The following is a 22,486-nucleotide window of genomic DNA, read 5'->3' as shown; positions in this document are numbered from 1 at the left end:
GGCCGAGGCGGGTGGATCACTTGAGGTCAGGAGTTTGAGACTAGCCTGGACAACACAGTAAAACCCCATCTCTAGTGAATATACAAAAATTAGCCAGGCATGGTGGTGCATGCCTGTAATCCCAGCTACTCGGGAGGCTGAGGCAGGAGAATCACTTGAACCCAGGAGGCAGAGGTTGCAGTGAGCCGAGGTCACACCACTGCACGCCAGCCTGGGTGACAGAGCAAGACTCAATCTCAAAAAAAAAAAAAGAGGAAAGAAAGAACAACAGGAACTACTGCAACAACACATAGAGATAATCGAGCCAAGTAATAAAATTATTAAATGAAATTCAGTGATAACAATAATCACATTAAATATTAAACATCTAAATACTAAACTGTAAAGGTAGATTGTTAGAGCAGATATAAATGAAAGAACAAACTATACTTCCTACAAAAGATTTATCTTAGGCCTAAAAATACAAATATGTTGGAAGTAAATGAATAGACAAAACTATACCAGGTAAACAGCATAAAAAGAGGAAGCACCTATATTAACATCAGATGAAATCGCTTTTAAGACTGAGAGTATTATCGGAGGTAAAGAGTGATATTTCATCATGATAAAAGGCACAATTTGAGAAAACATAATCACAAATGCCTGTGTAACAGCAACTTAAACATACATGAAGCAAAAATTGAGATCATGGTAGAAGATTTTAACACCTCCTTCTCAGTAATTGATAGAACAACTGAAAAAAAAAACCTGTAAAGACATAGAAGATTTGAACCGATTTGATCTAATGGATACATTTGGAATACTATACCTAAATAACTGCCAAATACATATTTTTTGGGGGTTCACATGGTATATTCTCAAAGAGAGACCATATGATAGACAATAAAACAAAACAACAAATTTAAAAGGAATGAAATTATGCAGTTCTCTTACCACAACAGAATTAAAAATCAATGACAAGATAGGAAAATACCAAATATTTTGAAACTTAACACCGCCACCAAATAAAAAATAGGACAAAGAAGAAAGCAAAAAGGAAATTAGAAAATACTTTGAAGGGAGTGATAATGAGAATACAACAGATCAAAATTTGAGGAATGTAGATAAAGCAGTGCTTAAAGGGTAACATAGCTTCAATTTCTTTCTTTTTTTTTTTTTCTTTTTTAAATTTGAGACAGAGTCTCTTGCTCTGTTGCCCAGATTGGAATGAAGTGGCACGATCTCAGCTCATTGCAACCTCCGCCTCCCAGGTTCAAGCAATTCTCCTGCCTCAGCCTCCCGAGTAGCCTGAATCACAGGCATGCACCACCATGCCCAGCTAATTTTTGCATTTTTAGTAGAGATGGGGTTTTGCCATGTTGTCCAGGCTGGTCTCAAATTCCTGACCTCAAGTGATCAGCCTGCCTCGGCCTCCCTAAATGCTGGGATTACAGGCGTGAGCCCATTTCAATTTCTTAAATTAGAAAACAAAGCTCTAAAATTAATGACTTGAGATTTTAAGAAGCTAGACTAGGAAAAGCAAATTGAACCTAAACTAAGTAGAAGGAAGAAGGAATAAAGATAAGAACAGAAATCCATCACCCAAAAAACAGATGAGAGAAAACTGACAAAACCAGTATCTGATTATTTGAAAAGAAAAACAAAATAAACATGTACCTACCTAAATGATTGAGATAAAAGAGAAAGCAATAGACAAAATTAAACATGCATTCATTATATAAACTCAGTAAACTTGGGATAATAGGGAACTTCTTAACCTGAAAAGGGGTATATACTGGAAAACCCCCAATTAACATCATACATAGCAGTGAAAGATGGAATATATTACCCCAAGGATTAGAAACATGGAAAGAATGGGCCGGGCGCGGTGGCTCACGCCTGTAATCCCAGCAGTTTGGGAGGCCGAGGCAGGCAGATCACGAAGTCAGGAGATCAAGACCATGGTGAAACCCTGTCTCTACTAAAAATACAAAATTTTAGCCAGGCGCGGTGGCGGGCGCCTGTCGTCCCAGCTACTCGGAAGGCTGAGGCAGGAGAATGGGGTGAACCCGGGAGGCGGAGCTTGCAGTGCGCCTAGATCGCGCCACTGCACTCCAGCCTGGGCGACAGAGACACTGTCTCCAAAAAAAAAAATAAAATAAAATAAAAAAATAAACATGGAAAGAATAACCTAATGACCTCTTTCACCATTTATATTTAACATTGTAACAAATGCTGTAGACATTGCATTAGGGCAAAAGAATAACAGCAATAATATGTATAAAGATCCTAAAGGACAAAGTAAACAGTCCCTCTGCAAAAGCAACTACTAGAACAAATGAATGAATTAACAATGTTAAAGAATATAAGGTTAATATAAAGTGAGTTGAATATTTTATATACTAGTAGCAAACAATTGGTATTTTTTTAAAACTTCATCAAAAGAATAATAGGAATAAATATAACAAAATACATCTACAGTTTCTACCCAGAATACTATAAAACACTGATGAGAGAATTTTTAAATGACTGAATTTAATAGATATACCATGTTCATGAATTACAGCACTCAAGATTGTTGACATGTTACTTCTAATGAAATTGATTAATAAAACTAATATAATTTCAATTAAAATTTTAGTAGACCATTTTGAGAGAATATGAAAAGCTGATGGTAAAATCAATGTGAAAATGCACAAAAGCAAACAACCAATGATAGACAATCCTACTTTTAAAATGATAAAATTGGAGAACCTATCCAGATTTCAAGACTTCAAGTTGTAATCATAACTATTTGTTATTGACAAAATGAAAGGCCCGTGGAACAATGGAACAGAATGCAATCTTAAAATAGGCCTGGCACACACATATATAATTAACTGATTTTCACCAAGGATGCCGAGATAATTTAGTGAGGGAATAGAGTCTTTTATTTATTTATTTTTGAAACAGTCACACTCTGTCACCCAGGCTGCAATGCAGTGGCACAGTCTTACATCACTGCAACCTCCGCCTCCTGGGTTCAAGCAATTCTCATGCCTCAGACTCCTGAGTAGCTTGGATTACAGGCAGGTGCCACTATGCCTGGCTAATTTTTGCATTTTTAGTAGAGATGAGGCTTCACCGTGTTGGCCAGGCTGGTCTCAAACTCCTGGCCTCAAGTGATCCACCTGGCTTGGCCTTCCAAAGTGCTGGGATTATGGGTGTTAGCCACCATGCCTGGCTGGAGAGTCCTTTCAATAAAATGTTGATATAATTGACTGCCAAAATGGGGGAGAAATTATTATTAATTCCATCTTATATTGAAGAAAAAAACCTCAAAATGAACTATAAACTTAAACCTAAAGCCTCACACTGTAAATCACTGAGGGGAAAAAAAAAAAAAAAAAAAACCAGGAGAAAAATCTTTGCAATCTAGAAATGGGAAAATTTTTCTTAGTTTTATTTTTAATTTTTTTATTATACTTTAAGTTATGGGATACATGTGCAGAACATGCAGATTTGTTATATAAGTATATATGTGCCATGGTGGTTTGCTGCACTCATCAACCCGTCATCTAGGTTTTAAGCCCCACGTGCATTAGGTATTTCTCCTAATGCTATCCCTCCCCTTGCCCCCCAACCCCCACCAGGCCCCGGTGTGTGATGTTCCCCTCTCTGTGTCCATGTGTGTTTTGTTTTGTTTTGTTTTGTTTTCAGATGGAGTCTTCGCTCTGTTGCCCAGGCTGGAGTGCAGTGGCCTGATCTTGGCTCACTGCAACCTCCGCCTTCCGAATTCAAGCAATTCTCCTGCCTCTGCCTCCCAAGTAGCTGGGATTACAGGCATGTGCCACCACACCCGGCTAATTTTTGCATTTTAGTAGAGACGGGGTTTTGCTGTGTTGGCCAGGCTGGTCTCGAACTCCTGACATCAAGTAATCCACCCACTTTGGCCTCCTAAATGCTAGGATTACAACATCTGGCCTGTTCTTAGTATTTTAAAAGTATGAATCAGCTGGGTATGGTGGCGCATGCCTATAATCCCAGCACTTTGGAGGCTGAGGTCGGTGGATCACTTGAGCCCAGGAATTTGAAACCAGCCTGGGCAACATGGTGAAACCCCATCTTTACAAAAAATACAAAAATTTAGCTAGGCGTGGTGGCATGCCTCTGTAGTCCCAGCTACTTGGAAGGCTGAGGTTGGAAGACCCCTGAGCCAGTGAGGCAGAGATTGCAGTGAGCCAAGATTGTGCCATTGCACTCTAGCCTGGGCAACAGAGCGAGACACTGTCTCAAAAAAAAAAAAAAAAAAAAAAAAAGTGAATCATAAAAGAAAATATAATAAATTGGCCTTTTTTTAAAGATCAAAATTTAAATTTTTTGCTCTTTGGAAACACACTTAATAAAATGAAAATGCAGTGAATGCATGGAGGAACAATATTGTAAATATATATCAAAGGACTGGGACTTGCTTGCAGGATTTTTTTTTTTTTTTTTTAGACGGAGTCTCGCTCTGTCGCCCAGGCTGGAGTGCAGTGGCCGGATCTCAGCTCACTGCAAGCTCCACCTCCCGGGTTTAGCCATTCTCCTGCTTGCAGGATATTAACAGAACTTTTACAACTCACTAACAAGAAGAAAGTGACCCATTTAACAAATGAACAAAAGTTTTGCCTAGGTACATCATAAAAGGATATGTGAATGTGAAAATAAACACATGAAATTATGCCCAACATCATTAGTCAACAGGGAAATGCAAATTAAAACCAAAAACACCCATTTCACACACATTACAATTGTTAAAACTAAAAAAGATGTCCATAGCCGGGCGCGGTGGCTCACGCCTGTAATCCCAGCACTTTGGGAGGCCGAGGCGGGCGGATCACAAGGTCAGGAGATCGAGACCACGGTGAAACCCCGTCTCTACTAAAAATACAAAAAATTAGCCGGGCGCGGTAGTGGGCGCCTGTAGTCCCAGCTACTCGGGAGGCTGAGGCAGGAGAATGGCGTGAACCCGGGAGGCGAAGCTTGCAGTGAGCCGAGGTCGCGCCACTGCACTCCAGCCTGGGGGACACAGCAAGACTCCGTCTCCAAAAAAAAAAAAAAAAAGATGTCCATATGGAATGCTGTTTAGGATGTACACCAACTAGAATTTGCAAACACTGATGGTGGACATGTGAAATGGTAATCCACCTTAGAAAACGGTTTGACAGTTTCTTAAAAGTTAGTAACAGGCAGCTGGGTGCGGTGGCTCATGCCTGTAATCCCAGCATTTTGGGAGGCCAAGGCAAGCAGATCATGAGGTCAGGAGTTCGAGACCAGCCTGGCCAACATAGTGAAACCCCGTCTCTACCAAAGATACAAAAAATAGCCGATGTGGTGGCATGTGCCTGTAATACTAGCAGCTCGGGAAGCTGAGGCAGGAGAATTGCTTGAACCCGGGAGGCAGAGGTTGCAGTGAGCCGAGACCACACCATTGCATTCCAACCTGGGTGACAGAGTGTGATTCCATCTCAAAAACGAAAAAACACACACACATGCTAGCAACAGGCCGTGCATGGTGGCTCACACCTGTAATCTCAGCACTTTGGGAGGCCAAGGCGGGAGGATCACCTGAGGTCAGGGGTTCGAGACCAGCCTGACCAACATAGTGAAACCACATCTCTACTAAAAACACAAAAAATTAGCTGGGCGTAGTGGTACACGCCTGTATTCCCAGCTACTCAGGAGGCTGAGGCAGGAGAATTGCTTGAGCCCAGGAGGGCTCAAGGTTGCAGTGAGCTGAGATCATGCCACTGTACTCCAGCCTGGCTGACAGAGTGAGACTCTGTCTCAAAAAAAAAAAAAAAAAAAAAAAGAAAATTAGATAAATTAGACTTTGGCAATATTAAAACTTTTGTGCTTCTAGGGACACCATCAAAAAGGTAAAAGACCACCAATAGAATGGGAGAAATATTTGCAAATTATATATTTGATAAGAAACTTGTATCTTGAATATATAAAGACCACTTACAATTCAATAAAAAGCTTATTTTTAAAAATGGACAAAAAATCAAAATAGACATTTATCTAAAGAAGTTATATAAATGGTTTATAAGCACATGAAATGATGTTCAACATCATTAGCCATCAGGGAAATGAAAATCAAAATGACAATAAGATATTAATTCACAATCACTAGGATGGCTGTTTAAAAAACAAAAGTAAGGGCTAGGCGCAGTGGCTCACTCCTATAATCCCAGCACTTTGGGAGGTTGAGGCAGGTGGATCGTGTGAGGTCAGGAGTTCAAAGCCAGCCTGGCCAACATGGTGAAACCCCATGTCTACTAAAAATACAAAAAAAAAGAAAAAAAATTAGCCAGGCATGGTGGTGGGCACCTGTAATCTCAGCTACTCGGGAGGCTGAGGTAGGAGACTCACTTGAGCCCAGGAGACAGAGGTTGCAGTGAGCAGAGATCACGCCATTGCACTCCAGCCTTTTTGAGACTTCATCTCAAAAAGGAAACAAAACAAAACAAACAAAAGTAAGAAACAAGAATCAGTGAGAATGTGGAAATATTGGAACCTCTCATATGGTGCTGGTAGGTATGTAAAGTGGTTCAGCCACGGTGTGGAAAACGGTTTGGCAGTACATGAAAGAGTTAAACATAGAAATACCATATAACCAAAAAATTTTCCACTTAGGTATATACCTTAAATAATTAAAAACAGATACCCAAACAAATACTCATGCATGAATGTTTATAGTAGTACCATTATACAATTGCCAAAAGGTGGAAAGAACTAAATGTCCATCAACAGATCAATAAGCAAATTGTGGTGTAATCTATCCAATGGAATATTATTTTTGGCCAACAAAAAGGAATAGTGGTACATATGCTACAGTGCAGATGAGCCTTGATATCATGCCAAGTGAAAGCAACAAAATACACAAGGCCACATGTTGTATGATTCCATTTGTATGCAATATCCAGAATAGGTAAATCCAGAGATAGACAGCAGATTGGTGGTTGCCAGTGGCCAAGGAATACCTGTTTCATGGGCCTGGGTTATTTTGGGTGGGGGATGGTCAGGGAGTAATGAAAATCTTTTGCAATTAGATAAGATTGTTGGCCAGGCATGATGGCTTACTCCTGTAGTCCTAGCACTTTGGGAGGTGGAGACAGGAGTACCGCTTGAGCCCAAGAGTTCAAGACCAACCTTAGCAGTATACTGAGACCTTGTCTCAATTAATTTAAAAAAAAAAGACGATGGTTTTACAACATTGTGAATGTACTAAATGCCACCGAATTGTTCCCTTTAAAATGGTTAATTTTATATTATGGGAATTTACACAATAAAACGCATATACAACATACACTCATACTTTGAGATATCACTACACATCAAATAGATGGAATAAAACTTTTAAAACGGACTGCACTGGGTTTTGACATGGTTGTAGAGGAATTAGAACCCTATGTGTGGGAATATAAAATTGTAAAACTGCGTAGGAAAACAGTTTGGCTTTAAAAAGCTTAAAAAGCTGAACAAAAACCAACCACATGATTCATTCACTCTTTTCTTGGGAATTTGCCCAAGAGAAAAAGAGGATATGGCCATACAGACTCTTGAACTAGAATATACCTAACAGCTTTATTTGTAATAGCCCCAAAATTGGAAACATCTGAAATGTCCATCAACAGGTTAATGAATAGAGAAACTGTAGTATATCCATACAATGGAATACTACTCAGCCATATAGAAAGATGAACTATTCACATATTACAATATGGCTGAAGCTGAAAGTAATTTTTCTAAGTGAATTAACCCACACAAAAAGGGAATATATACTATATGATTTCATTTATGTAAAACTCTAAACAAAATAGACAAACCTCTAGTGGCAAGAAATAGATTGTTAGTTGCCTGGGGATAGGAAGAAGGGGAGTAGGGAGGGAGAAAGGATTACAAAAGGGATGAAAAAACTTTTTGGAGTGATTAATATATTCACTATCTTGATTATGGTACTGTTTCACAAGTATATTCATAAGTCAAAAATTATCAAATTGTATACTGTACATATGTGTATTTTGTATATCAATTATATTTTAATAATGCTATTTTAAAAATAAATATTGGTGGCCAGGCTCGGTGGCTCACGCCTGTAATCCTAGCACTTTGGGAGGCCAAGGCGGGTGGATCACTTAAGGTCAGGAATTCGAGACCAGCCTGACCAACATGGTAAAACCCTACGCCTACTAAAAATATAAAAATTAGCTGGGTGTGGAGGTGCACAACTGTAATCCCAGCTACTCAGGAGGCTGAGGCAGGGGAATTGTTTGAACATGGAAGGTGGAGGTTGCAGTGAGCTGAAATTGTGCCAGCCTGGGCAACAGAGTGAGACTCTGTCTCAAAATATATGTATATATATTTAGGGGAGGATGTGGAGTAATTGGAGCCCTTGTACACTGCTTATGGGAGAGAAAAATGTGTAGTTGCGTTTCACAGTTTGGCAGTTCCTTGAAAAGTTAAACATAGAGTTACCATTAAATCTATCACTTCTACAACTAGGTATATGCTCAAGAGAAATGAAAACATATGTCCACAGAAGAAGTCACAGATTAATGTTCATGCAGCATCATAATGGCCAAAAGATGGAAACAACCCAAATTCTATTAAATGAAGAAAGAATAAACAAAATGTTATATATCTATACAGTGGAATATTATTTATCCATAAAAAGGAATGAAGTACTGATTCATGGTACAAGGTTGTTGACTCTCCAAAATATTATGCTAACTGAAATAAGCCAAAAATGAAAGGACAGAGGTATAATTTCACTTATTTGTGATATATATGATACCTCATAGAGGCAAATTAATAGAGACAAAATAGAATAGAGCTTACCAAATACTATGGAGAGAAAGGAATGGGGAGTTACTGTTTAATGGATATAGAGTTTCTGTTTAACATGATGAAAAAGTTCTGGAAATGGAAAATGATGATGGTTGCACAAAATTATGAATGTGCTTAATTCCACTGAATTGTACACTTCAAAATGATTAAAATAGTAAATTGATGTTATATTTATTTTACCTCAGTGAAAAAGTGATGCATGAAATTATGATACTGTAATGAATAGAGGACTTCCAGTTATGGTAAATGGAAATACTTGATGACTCCTCTTTACAAAAAAATAAATATAAAAATGGAGAAATTTGTCAGAAACAACAACTTCTGTGCACTGGAAATCAGCCCAAAGCGGGCAACACATTGAGAAACATTAATTCTTGAAAAACTGTTGCAGTTTTGGATATGAATAGTGAGAGTCTGTGGCCTTCTTGTCTGGAGCTATTCCTATACCCCTCCTCCAGGGAACTTAGTGGACAAGAGTGGTAGTTTTACCAGCTTTTGACTGGTCATGGATACTATGACATTTGATGTCAGAGGAATACTCAGAAGTGGAGAGTAAAAATTTGTGTCTTTGCCAGCTAAAATTGTCAAATTAGGTTTAAAATGGTGGGGAAAACCCCCAGTTTTGTTAACTAAAAGTTAGTTCCACTTGGGAGACCTGGAAATGAGATATCTGTATAGGGGTTCTCCACACATCCCTTGCTAACTAGCAAACTACACATGTTCAAAGAATACCCAAGAGCATCTGACAAAAAGCAAAAAGACAAAGGACACTAAAGATTTGGCTCAAACTTTTAGTAAGTTCTGCAACCCACACACAGATAATTGGCAAGTGGTAGAAATCTTATTGGCTCAAGGTATTTGAGCACAACCCTGAGGCTGATTGAGCCACACCCGTTGGCTGACCACTGAGTAGTGTTGAAACAGGCAACTTCTAGGAAGCCAGATTACAAAATAATAGTAGGAATAAAGAAACGGAACAGAAACATTCACGGAATAAATTATACAAATTCTCTACAATCTCTTCCAGAAAATAGAAACAAAGGGAATGCTTCCTAACACATTCTGTCAAGCTGGGATTATTTCAGTACACAAACTAGACAAAAGACATTACAAGAAAGGGAAAGCACAGATCAAAATCTCTCATGAATGTAGATGCAAAAATCTTCAGCTGAGGCCAGCCACGATGGCTAATTCCTGTAACCCCAGCACTTTGGGAGGTCGAGGCAGGAGGATTGCTTGATCTCAGGAGTTCAAGACCAGCCTAGGCAACATAGGGAGACCCCATCTGTTCAATACAAATAAAATTTATCTGGGTGCAGTGGCTCATGCCTGTAATCAGACCACTTTGGGAGGCCAAAGCAGGTGGATTGCCTGAGCTTAGGCATTCAAGACCAGCCTGGGCAACATGATAAAACCCTATCTCTACTGAAATGCAAAGAATTATCCAGACTTCAGTGGAGCATGCCTATAGTCCCAGCTACTTGGGAGGCTGAGGCACAAGAATCGCTTGAACCTGGGAGGCAGAGGTTGCAGTGAGCTGAGATCGCGCCACTGCACTCCATCCTGGGCAACAGAGCAAGACTCTGTCTCCAAAAAAATATAAATAAATAAAAATAAAATTTAGCTGGACATGGTGGTACATGCCTGTGGTTCTACATACTCGTGAGGCCTAGGTGAGAGGATCTCTTGAACTCAGGAGATCAAGGTTGCATTGAACCATGATTGTGCCACTGCATCCCAGTCTGGGTGACAGAGCAAGACCCAGTCGCAAAAAAAAAAAATTTTTTTTCAACTAAATATTAGCAAATCAAATCCCACAATGCACAAAAACAATTTTATACCATGACCAACTGGTATTTATTCCAGTTACACAAGGTTCGTTTAGCAAAGAGCAACTAATGAAATTCATGACATCAACTGGCTAAAGAAATCATATGATCATATCAATAGATGCATAAAAACAATTTGACAAAGTCCAACACCCATTTATGACAAAAATCTTTTTCAAACTGAGAATAGAAGGGTACTCCCTCAAGTTGATAAAGGACATCAACAGAGAAACTACCTCTAAAATACTTAATAGTGAGAGAATAGATGCTTTCCCACTAAGATCAGAAACAGGGCAGAGATGTCCACTTTCACCACTCCTATTCGACTTCATACTGAAGTGCCTATTTAATTCAATAAGGCAAGAAAAAGAAACAAAATGCCTGCGGATTGGAAAAGAAGAAATGAAACTATCTTTATTTGCAAATTTAAAGAATCAACCAAAAACTCTGGAACTAATAACTACTTGTATCAAAGCTGCAAGATACGAAGTTAATGTACAAAATCCAGTTGCCTTCTTATATTCCAGCAACGAACAATTTGAATTTGACATTAAAAACACCATACCTTTTACATTACCATCAAATCCGAGAAGTACTTAGATATAAATCTGACAAAGTATGTACCAGAACTATATGAGGAAAACTATAAAACTCTGACAAAAGAAATCAAAGATCTAAATAAATTGTGAGATATTCCACATACATGGATAGGAAGAGTCTATTATGTCAAGATTTCAGTTCTTTCCAACTTGATTTAACAGAATCTCAATCAAAGTCATTGCCAATTATTTTGGGGACATCAACAAGCTGATTCTGAAGTTTATACATAAAGACAAAAGATGCATAATAGCCAAGACAATATTGAAGAACAAGGTTAGAGGACTGACACTCTCCAATTCCATGGCTTACTGTAAAGCTACAGTAATCAGCACAGTGTGGTACTGATAAAAGAGAGGACAAATTGATACAGAACACAGAAATAGACCTATGCAAATAATAGTCAATGGATCTTTGACAAAAGAGCAAAGGCAATTTAATGTAGAAAGGATAGTCCTTTCAACAAATGGTGCTGGAACTGGACATCTACATGCAAAAAAATTAATCTAAATATAGGCCTTACAGCTTCCAGAAAAATTAGTTAAGCATGGATAGACCTAAATGTAAAACCGCAAAACTATAAAACTCCTGGAGGATAACACTGGAGAAAGTCTAAGTGACCTAGAGTTTGCAGTGAATTTTTAGATACAATACCAAAAGCATCTACTCTATAAAAGAAAAAAATTGATAAGTTGTACATGATTACAATTTAAGACTTCTCTGCAAAAGACACCATTAAGAGAATGAAAAAAAGAGCCACAGAGTGGGAGAAATTATTTGCAAAATACGTATCTGATGACTTATTCAAACATTCAGAGAGATATTTAAAATTCAAAAATAAGGAACAGACAACCTGATTAAAAAAATGTGCAAAGGATCTAAACATATAAAGAAAAGATACCTATGGCCAATAAGCATATGAAAAGATGCTCAACATCATATGCCATTAGGGAATTGTTAGTTAAAATGAGAGTGTTACATCCAGACAATGGAATATTATTCAGTACTAAAAAGAAATGACCCTATTAAGAAATGAAAAGACATGGAGAAACCTTAAACACATATTGCCAAGTGAAAGAATCCAATCTGAAAAGATTACATACTGTTTAATTCCAACTATATGACATTCTGCAAAAGGTAAATCTGTGGAGACAGTAAAAAGAGCAGTGGTCGTCAAGGGGTTCAGGGTGAGGTAGGGAGAGAGGGATAAATGGGTGTAACACATAATTTTTAGAATCATGAAACTATCCTGTATGATACTATATTAGTGGATACATGTCATTATGCATCTGTCAGAACTCATACAAAGCAACAGAAAGCATACCCCCAATGTAATCTGTAACTTCAGTTAATAATGTATCAGTATTGGCTCATCAGTTGTGACCAGTGTACCACAGTAAATCAAGATATTAATAACTGGGGAAGAGATTTGAGGGGTTATATGGGAACTCTCTGTACTTGCAACTTATTTTTCTGTAAAACTAAAATTGCTTTAAAAAGCATATTAATTTTTAAAAGAATAATCAGAGACATCAGTAGCTACACACCGCCTGAGAGACAAATTCTGAAGTTTAAGTCCAGGCAAGTTACTAAAAATAAATAAACAACACTTTCAGGAAAATAAAACAGAATTTAGAGTTGCTACATGCTCTCTAAAAGTCAAAACTACTAGATATGCAAAGATGAGACATGCTCTGGAAACAAAGCAATCAATAGAAATTGAATCTGAGTGGGCCCAGATGTTAGATTTTGCAGAGGACCTCAACACAGCTATTAGAAATACGCTGAAAATTTGTTTTAAACTTACATTCAAAGAACTAATGGAAAACATAATAACAGTGACTCAATGTAAAGGGGGAATCTAAATAGATAAATAGAATCTATAGAAAAGGAACCAAATAGAAATTCTAGAACTTAAAAGGAAGAGAACTGAAATGAAAAATTTACTTGATGGACTTAGCAGCAAATTGAAACACTCAGTAAACTTGAAGACCATTAAAAATTACCCAGTGAGATGAGATCATTAGAAATTATCCAATGCGATGTCAGGTAACTGTTATACATGTAATGGGCATCCTAGTATGAGGGTGAGGGGGGAGAAAAAATAATTGAAGAAATAATTAATGAGCACCTCCGAGTTTTGGTAGAAACTTGAGATTCAAGAAGCTCAACAAATCCCATAAAGGAAAAACACTAAAGGACCACACCTGGAAACATTATCGTGAAAGTGCTGACAGCTAAAGACAAAAAGAAACTCTTGAAAGAAGCAAGAAAAAAAAAACTCATCATGAACAGGGAAACAGCAATATGATTAATAGCTTACTGCTGTTGTCAGAAACAGTGATCTCCAGAAGACAATACAATGGCATATTTAAAGTCCTGGGGGTGGGTTTGTGGAGGGAACTGACAACAAAGAATACTATATAGTATAAAATTAACCTTCGGAAATGAAGGCAATATAAAGATGTTTCCAAGAAAATAAAAACTGAGAGATTTGGTTAATAACCAGCCTGTGCTACAAACACTACTTCAGATTTCTTCAGATTGAAAGAATGTGATACCTGATAGTAACTCATATCCAGAGGAAAGAATGAAGAGGACTGGTAAAAGTAAATTTGTGTGTAAAAGACTTTAAAATATTTTTTTCTATTTTCCTAATTTCTTCAAAAAACAAAGTGTTTAAAGCAGTAATTATGGCACTTTTTTGTTGAATGCATAACATATAATTGACATTAATAATGCTAAGGAGGGTGGTGGAAATGAAACATATAGGAGCAAATTTGTTAAATTAAGATTGTTTTAAAGTAGATTGTCATAAATTAGAGACTAATCGTATAATTCCTAAAGTAATGGACTGAAAAGAAGCTATATATACATGTGCACATACACACACATATATACACACACAAACATGTGTTTAGCATACTTGTTTAACATAAAAGATCACATAGGAGTAACGGAGAACAAAAAAGGACACAAAGGAAAAAAATAGCAAGATGGGAAATACAAATTCAACTATATCAGTAATTACAGTGAAGGTGAATGGACTTCAGGCAAATGGTAGAGATTTATGTCCCTTTATTCCTATGCTACACTATTGTGGCTATATTCCATTTGCCCCTGCAAATTCACTATTCTTAGTCCACTTTGCTTTTTACCCTGGGAGTTAGATTTGTGTGAATTATATAGGTCCATATACTCACTGCCATTTGGTCAGTTTCCACCAATGAGGAGCCCTTGAAGAATATCAGGGAAAAGGAGGAGTATGCGGACAGTTATTTATTCCCCTGGCTCCCTTCCCATATGGGTACGTCAGGCTCACTATGTCTCTTATTGGCCATGGCCTTTTCTACACTATTCCTTCCTTCTGGCTACAGCAGCTAATTTTGCTCCCCATAAGGACAGTAAGAACTCCACTGATACTAGCCCTGCGTTATTGTACTGTTTCTTATGGTTCCCTTTCACCCTGTTTTATGAATACATAAACCCTTCTTGAATTATCCAAACTTGAAAGTGTGTATGTGTCCTAAGGAAACCTGGGCTGATATATATACTTGTAATTTTTACATAGGATGTTTTTTTTTCACATGCCTTTATATTAGCCATCTTGTTCTTAAGTATTCTTCAAATATCCTTCGCATTTTTCTTTTTCATTCTGAGAAATATTTTAGTCTGTCTTTCACATCTTTCTTCACTTTTTTTTTTCTTTTTTTTTTGAGATAGACTTTTGCTCTTTTGCCCATGCTGGAGTGAAGTGGCGTGATCTCAGCTCACTGCAACGTCCACCCCACCAGGTGCAAGAAATTCTCCTGCCTCAGCCTCCCGAGTAGCTCGGATTATAGGCACCTGCCACCACACATGGCTAATTTTTGTATTTTTAGTAGAGGCAGGGTTTTGCCATGTTGGCCAGCCTGGTCTCAAACTCCTGACCTCAGGTAATCCACCTGCCTCGGCCTTCTTTCTTCACTTTTAATGTGACCGTAGTGCATGTTTAAATTATTTTGTTATTTTCCATTAGCTAATTCCTTACATTGTACTAATAGCCTTTGAATTCATGTTATCATTTTATTTTAATTCCTCTCTTTGACTTTCCTGTTGCATCTTCTTTGAAATAACCAAGCACATGAAACATAAATGTTTATATTTTCCTCAGAGGAAACTACATAATATATGCTATTTTACATGTCTTTTTATCTTTTATCTCGGCTCACTATAGCCTCTGCCTCCCAGGCTCAAGCGATTCTCCTCCCTCAGCCTCCCAAGTACAGGCATGCATTGCCTTGCCCAGCTAATTTTTGTATTTTTTTGTGGAGATGGGGTTTCACCATGTTGCCCAGGCTGGTCTTGAACCCCTGAGCTCAAGTGATCCACCCATCTCGGCCTCCCAAAGTGTTGGAATTACAGGTGTGAGCCATCATGCCTGGCCTGTAGTTTCTTTTCAAAACATTCTTCTCCTTTTTTTTTTTTCTTTTTCTTTACTTCATTTTTTTCCTACATACTTAGCAAGTTCTTCTGGCATTTTTTTCAATAGAGAGCATTGAAGAAGAAAACTTAACACTTCCTCGCTTTCCTATTACACTGCTAGCAAATTGTGCTCTTAGTGCTAACTTAGAAGGCAGGTTTCTACCTTTCCCTGCAATACCTGTTGACATTTATCTTAAATGGATCTGTTAGCGCTTCTTGGGGTTTTTTTTGTCTTGGTTTCTCTGTCTAAATTAGTCAGATCTCAGTTCACAATACTTTGATAATATGTAATATATTCAAGCCTATCTTTCCATCTTTTGTCTACTACTAACATATATCATATATTTCAACCCTGTGCTCCTGCTTCTTTATGTGTTACATGCTGGGAATTATAAACTCTGTAGATACAACAGAGAAAAGCGGCTATGGTGGAATCTTTGGCAGGCTTCTCGTTCTGGTTTCCTCAGAGTATTACTCCGTGCAGTTGGGATACGGTTGTCTTTTTATTGATCAATATATTACAACATGTAATGAGAGTTGAGTTCTTTTCCTGCCTGTGTTAGTCCAAGCTGTTCTTGTTGATAGAATGTATTTCTGATTGCATTCCCACTATTGTAACAGGAAAAAATTCCACTAAGGTTTTGGCTTATTATTTGTTGTTTAAAGCTCCTGTACTCTTTTTTTGGGGTTAACTTCCAAGTCTACTTAATGCCTTTTTATATTCCAGTGAATCTTTTAAATGTGGAAGAATTTGAGGTTATCTAGTAGAATTTCCTATTTGATGAAGATATGGTACAGAGGTTAAATTAGTATTCCATAGGCTCAGCCAAATGTTGTAAGATACAAGTACATTTGGCCGGGCGCGGTGGCTCAAGCCTGTAATCCCAGCACTTTGGGAGGCCGAGACGGGCGGATCATGAGGTCAGGAGATCGAGACCATCCTGGCTAACACGGTGAAACCCCGTCTCCACTAAAAAAATACAAAAAACTAGCCGGGCGAGGTGGCGGGCGCCTGTAGTTCCAGCTACTCGGGAGGCTGAGGCAGGGGAATGGCGTGAACCCGGGAGGCAGAGCTTGCAGTGAGCCGAGATCCGGCCACTGCACTCCAGCCTGGGTGACACAGCGAGACTCCGTCTCAAAAAAAAAAAAAAAAAAAAAAAGATACAAGTACATTTTCTGATTACTAGTCCATTACCCTTGCCATTGTTTCATGATAAATCTTTTATTATTTGAGTTTGTCAATAATTCCATTAGAAGGAACACTAGTGTAGAAGTCAGCATATCTAGATTTTAGTGACAACTGTGTCAATAATTAGCTAAATTATTTTGAAGTCACTGAACCTTATTTGTAATTACATCATCTATCATATAAGCCAGAAGATCCAGGTTTTCTTTAGGATCTTTTTCACTTGTAAAATTCAATTTCAAGTTGTTTTGATTTCTAGGATGCCAAGCAAAGACTATCTCAAGTTTCGTTTAGAGGTACTAAGTAACATAAAACCTGTAAGATATGATTGTTTCCAACTCTTTGATATGTTCTATTAAAAGAATTATAGAATATCTGGGTCAGCTGCATGTATGAGGCTAGGTATACATTTGAACAAATTCCCAAATAGTTTAATAGAAGAAATGTTGTAGAAATGATTTTTTAAAAGAATATTAATATAACGTGTTTATTGAATATTTGTTAGGTAAAATTCTTAAACAGAATTTTTAATAAAAAGGTGGTATAGGAGGTTAATTAAAAAGGACACTTGGAGCCAGGTGTGGTGGCTCACGCCTGTAATCCCAGCACTTTGGGAGGCTGAGGCGGGTGGATCCCTTGAGGTCAGGAGTTCAAGACTAGCCTGGCCAACGTGGTGAAACCCCGTGTCTACCAAAAAGTTTAAAAAATTAGCTGAGTGTTGTGGCATATGCCTGTAATCCCAGCTACTTAGAAGGCCGAGGCAGGAGAATCACTTGAACCCGGGAGGCGGAGGTTGCAGTGAGCTGAGATGGCACCCCTGCCCTCCAGCCTGGGCAACAAAGTGAGACTCTGTCTCAAAAAAAAAAGAAAAAAAAAAGGACACTTGGGCCAGGCACAGTGGCTCATGCCTGTAATTCCAGCACTTTAGGAGGCCAAGATAGGAAGATTGCTTGAGCCTAGGAGTTTGAGACCAGTCTGGGCTACAGAGTGAGACTCCATCTCTACAAAAAAATAAGCTAGGCATAGTGACACACACCTGTACTTCTGACTTCTTGGGAAGCTGAGGCAGGAGGATCACTTGACCCAGGAAGTCAGGACTGTTAGTAAATCGTGTTTGTACCACTCAACAATGCATGAAGCCTTTGGGCAAAAGAGCAAGATACTGTCTCAAAAAAAAAAAAAAAGAAAAAGACTTCTTGCATGCTCAACATCATTGTAGATACAACAGAGAAAAGCGGCTATGGTGGGAACTGCAAATCAGAACCACAGTGAGATACCACTTTATGCCCACCAGAATGGCTGTAATCAAAATGATAGACAGTGGCCAGGTGCGGTGGCTCACACCTGTAATCCCAACACTTTAAGAGGCCAAGGAGGGTGGATCACCTGAGGTCAGGAGTTTGAGACCAGCCTGGCCAACATGATGAAACCCTGTCTCTATTAAAAATACAAAATTAGCCAGATATTGTGGCATGTACCTATAATCCCAGCTATTTGGGAGGGTGAGGCAGGAGATTCACTTGAACCTGGGAGGTAGAGATTGCAGTGAGCCAAGATCATGCCATTGCACTCCAGCCTGGGCAACAAGAGCAAAATTCCATCTCAAAAAAAAAAAAAAAAAAAAAAAGAGAGTAACAAGTGATGGTAAAGATGGAGAGAAATTAGCATCCCTGTACATTGCTGGGCAGAAAGTAAAATTGTATAGCCAGTTTGGAAAGCAGTCTGTCAGTTCCTCAGAAAATTATAGTTATTGTATGACTCAGCAGTTTTACTTCCAGGTATATACCCAAAAGAGTGGAATAAATACATTTTCACACAAAAACATGTACATGAATGTTTATAGCAGTATTATTTATAATAGCTCAAAATTTGAAACAATTTAAATATTCACTAATGAATGGAAAAAGAAAATGTGATCTATTCATATAATGAAATATTATTCAGCAATGAAACAGAATGAGGTATCAATAAATGCTACAATATGGATCAAACCTGAAAACTTATGCTATGTGAAAGGAGCTACTCACAAAAGACCACGTATTTTATGGCTCCATTTATATAAAATATGTGGAATAGACAAATTCCACATATTTTTCAGGAACTGGGGGAAGAGAAGAGTCAGTAGTGATGGGTAATGGGTGTGGTGTATCTTTTGTGGGTGATGAAAATCTGTAGTGATGGTTGTACAGATTTGTGACTAAAAACCACTAAATTATATCTTTTAAAGGTGTAAGTTTTATGGTAAATGAATTATATTTCAATAATGTTTTAAAACCTCAAAAAATGATATCTTCCTGCCAATCCTGACATAGCTGACCCCACGAATGTACTCTTGAAAACATAATAAATGAAAACCTACACTACTGCCAAAGATTACGATTGGCAGAAAAGTGGTTATGAGAATGTACAAGGTTTTTTCACTAACACTAAGGAGAGAGCTGGAATGAGAAAACACATAAATCACATACTTTTCCTCATAAAATAAAATCAGTTCTGGTCCTTGAAAAAGAGATAAACTTTATCCCCTACTATTAACTCCCCTTGATTGGAATGAGGTTTGTAATAATCAGAAGGCTCTATAGCCATCCCACTACTCATTTTTGAAATGGCCATAATACTGTACCAACCCATTTCTATTTTTTTCTATATTCACAATGTAAGAGTAATGGTAAAATAAGTGCATTGCAATTCTTGGATATATGATTTCCCACATAAGTGAGGAAAGAAAGTACCTTGATAACATTTTGTGCTGGGGATTATAATCACAATTTTTTAAAGGAATTTTAAGGCTAGTTAATAAAAGGAATTTTTATCAATTAAATTAAAAATACACAAAAAGGATCTTATATTTCTAGATGAGATGGTGTAACTGGACAAAATTTAACCTACTACCTGAAATAAAGAATAGGAAAATGTGAAACAAGGGGTTTTTAAGACATTGGGCATTGGGCAACAAAGGACATTGTTTGCTGAGAGACATTAATCAAACAAGGTTGGCCCTATTATTGTCTCAGCTTACTGCTGTGAGAGACTCTCCAGGCTCTGTCACAGAAAAGGGGAACAGAGGTAGCACTCAGAAACTCGTGACTTGAAGAGACATTGATGATAGTCTGTAGAGACCAAGGTTGCTAGATATCACAGGGTGCAGTACTGAAGTGGTGAGAGTCACTACAAGAACTCCAGAGATTTGCAGAAGATCCTTGTCATGTTTGCAGTAGAGTACTAATCAGTGTATGAATATGAGGGAGCTACCCAAGGTTAGGGAAAGAACCACTGAAAAGGTTTAGAAGAGAGAAGAGTGTACGCAGTTCTCACAGGAATAGGAATAGTGCCTTTTGCCACCTACCAGACTAGAAAGCCTCACAATTTGTGGGGCATTGGGTACAGTGTTTTAAAAGATCTTGCATCAATAGTGTGGAATCCTTAGCCCTAAACTTAAATGCTCCCGTGGTTCTGTCTGACAAATCTTAAAAGCAAGACCTGAAAGGATTAAATCATTTCCAATTTAACTGCAACCCAGAAAAAAAGCCCAGGAATCTTTATAGTAATACAAACATGTTCAACACCTCACAAGGTAAAATTCACAATATATGACACCCAGTAAAAAAACTAGCAGGCATGGAAACAACCAAAAAAACAAAAAACAAAAAACTAAAATTGTGAAATTGACAGATAAGGATACCAAAACTTCTTATAACTGTATTCTGTATGTAAGATAAAGCTGGAGAAAAGATCAAACATGTTAAGTAAAAAAATGAATGATATAGAACAAATCCAAAACAAACTTCTAGTGCTGATAACTATAATGTCTGACATGGAAAACACAAGAGATGGGATTAACTAGAGGTCATATCTTGTAGAAGAAAAGATTGGTGAAGTTGAAGAAATTACAATGGAAAACATTCAAAGGAAGGCATAAAGAGAAAAATTAATTATTAAAAAATGAATAGAACATCACTAAGCTGTGGGACACCTTCATAAATAACAGTTGTGCATCACTCGTATTCAACTATAAATATAGCATAATATATTTGTAATGGGACCCCTTTAAGGAAAGGAAGGCAGAAAAAAATACTTGAAGAAATCATGGCTGAGTTTTTCCAAATTTGATGATAGCTTTAAACCCAGAGACAGAAGAAACTCAAACCAAAAACCAAGAAACATGAAGAAAACTACATCAATGTAGGTCACCATCAAATTGTTCAAAAATAGTAATAAGAGAAAATCTTGAAAGCAGCTTGAGGAAAAAAAAGACACATGACCTATAGCAGGGGTCCCCAATCCCTGGGCCATGGACTGGTACCAGTCCTGGTCTGTGGCCTGTTAGGAACTGGGCCGCACAGCAGGAGGTGAGTGGTGGGCAAGAGAAGCTTCATCTGTATTTACAGCCACTCCCCAACACTCATAGTACCGCCTGAGCTCCACCTCCTGTCACATCAGTGGCGGCATTAGATTCTCATAGGAACACAAACCCTATTGTGAACTGTGCATGTGAGGGATCTAGGTTGTGTACTCCTTATGAGAATCTAATGCCTGATGATCTGTCAGCGTCTCCCATCACCCCCAGATGGGACCATCTAGTTGCAGGAAAACAAGCTCAGGGCTCCCCTGATCCTACATTATGGTGAGCTGTATAGGCTTTGTATCCAAAATGTATAAAGAACTCTCAAAGCTCAATAATAAGAAAACATGTAACACAATTTTTTAAATGGCCAATAAGTTGAACAGACATTTCACCCAAAAAGGTAAAAGGATGGCAAATAAGCATATAAAAATGCTCAACATCATTAGTAATTAGAGAAATGCAAATTAACACCACAATCAGATAATACCACACACCTATTAGAATGACTACAATTTTAAAACACAGACTACCCCCTCATTTTGGCTAGGGATGTGGGATATGTGGAGTACTTATTCACTGTTGGTGGGAATGTAAAATGTTATAGCCACTTTGGTAAACAATTTGGCAGTTTTTAAAAAAATTAAATACATACCTACCATATGATCCAGCTATTCCACTCCTTAGTATATACCCAGGAAATGTAATGATATAAGTCCGCATAGAGTTTCTTATATAAACGTTCATAACAACATGATTTATAATAGCTAAAAGGTAGAAAAAAATCTAAATGTTAACCCAAGAGTGTAGGTAAATAAAATCTGGTATCTGTATAATGAAATACAAGTTAGCAATAAAAGAGAACGAACAATTTAAACATGCAAACTGGGTGAATCCAAAAATAATTATACTGAATGGAAGAAGCCAGACAAAAAAGAATACATAGTATATGATCTTATTTATATGAACTTCCCGAAATGCAAAGCAATCTATTGTGATTGAAAGCAAATCAGTCATTGCATGGGATCCATGGAGTTGGGTAACATGGAAGAATGAGAGGAAGCATTATAAAGGAGCAAGAGGGGCTGAACACGGTGGCTCACGCCTGTAATCCCAGCACTTTGGGAGGCCAAGGCAGGTGGATTAGTTGAGGTCAGGAGTTCAAGACCAACCTAAGCGACATGCTGAAACCCCATCTCTACTAAAAAAACAAAA

At 37.9% G+C, this 22,486-nt stretch overlaps 1 protein-coding gene across 24 annotated transcripts in view; it reads left to right on the top strand.

Moving 5' to 3' along the window:
* BAZ2B (bromodomain adjacent to zinc finger domain 2B) overlaps positions 1-22,486 on the top strand; it is a 409,685-nt gene that overhangs the window by 40,795 nt on the left and 346,404 nt on the right. The gene's annotated exons all lie outside the window — the stretch shown is intronic.

Source organism: Chlorocebus sabaeus, chromosome 10 (genome assembly GCF_047675955.1).
Source record: "Chlorocebus sabaeus isolate Y175 chromosome 10, mChlSab1.0.hap1, whole genome shotgun sequence".
Taxonomy (NCBI): domain Eukaryota; kingdom Metazoa; phylum Chordata; class Mammalia; order Primates; family Cercopithecidae; genus Chlorocebus; species Chlorocebus sabaeus.
This window is presented reverse-complemented; position numbering and strand designations above follow the sequence as displayed.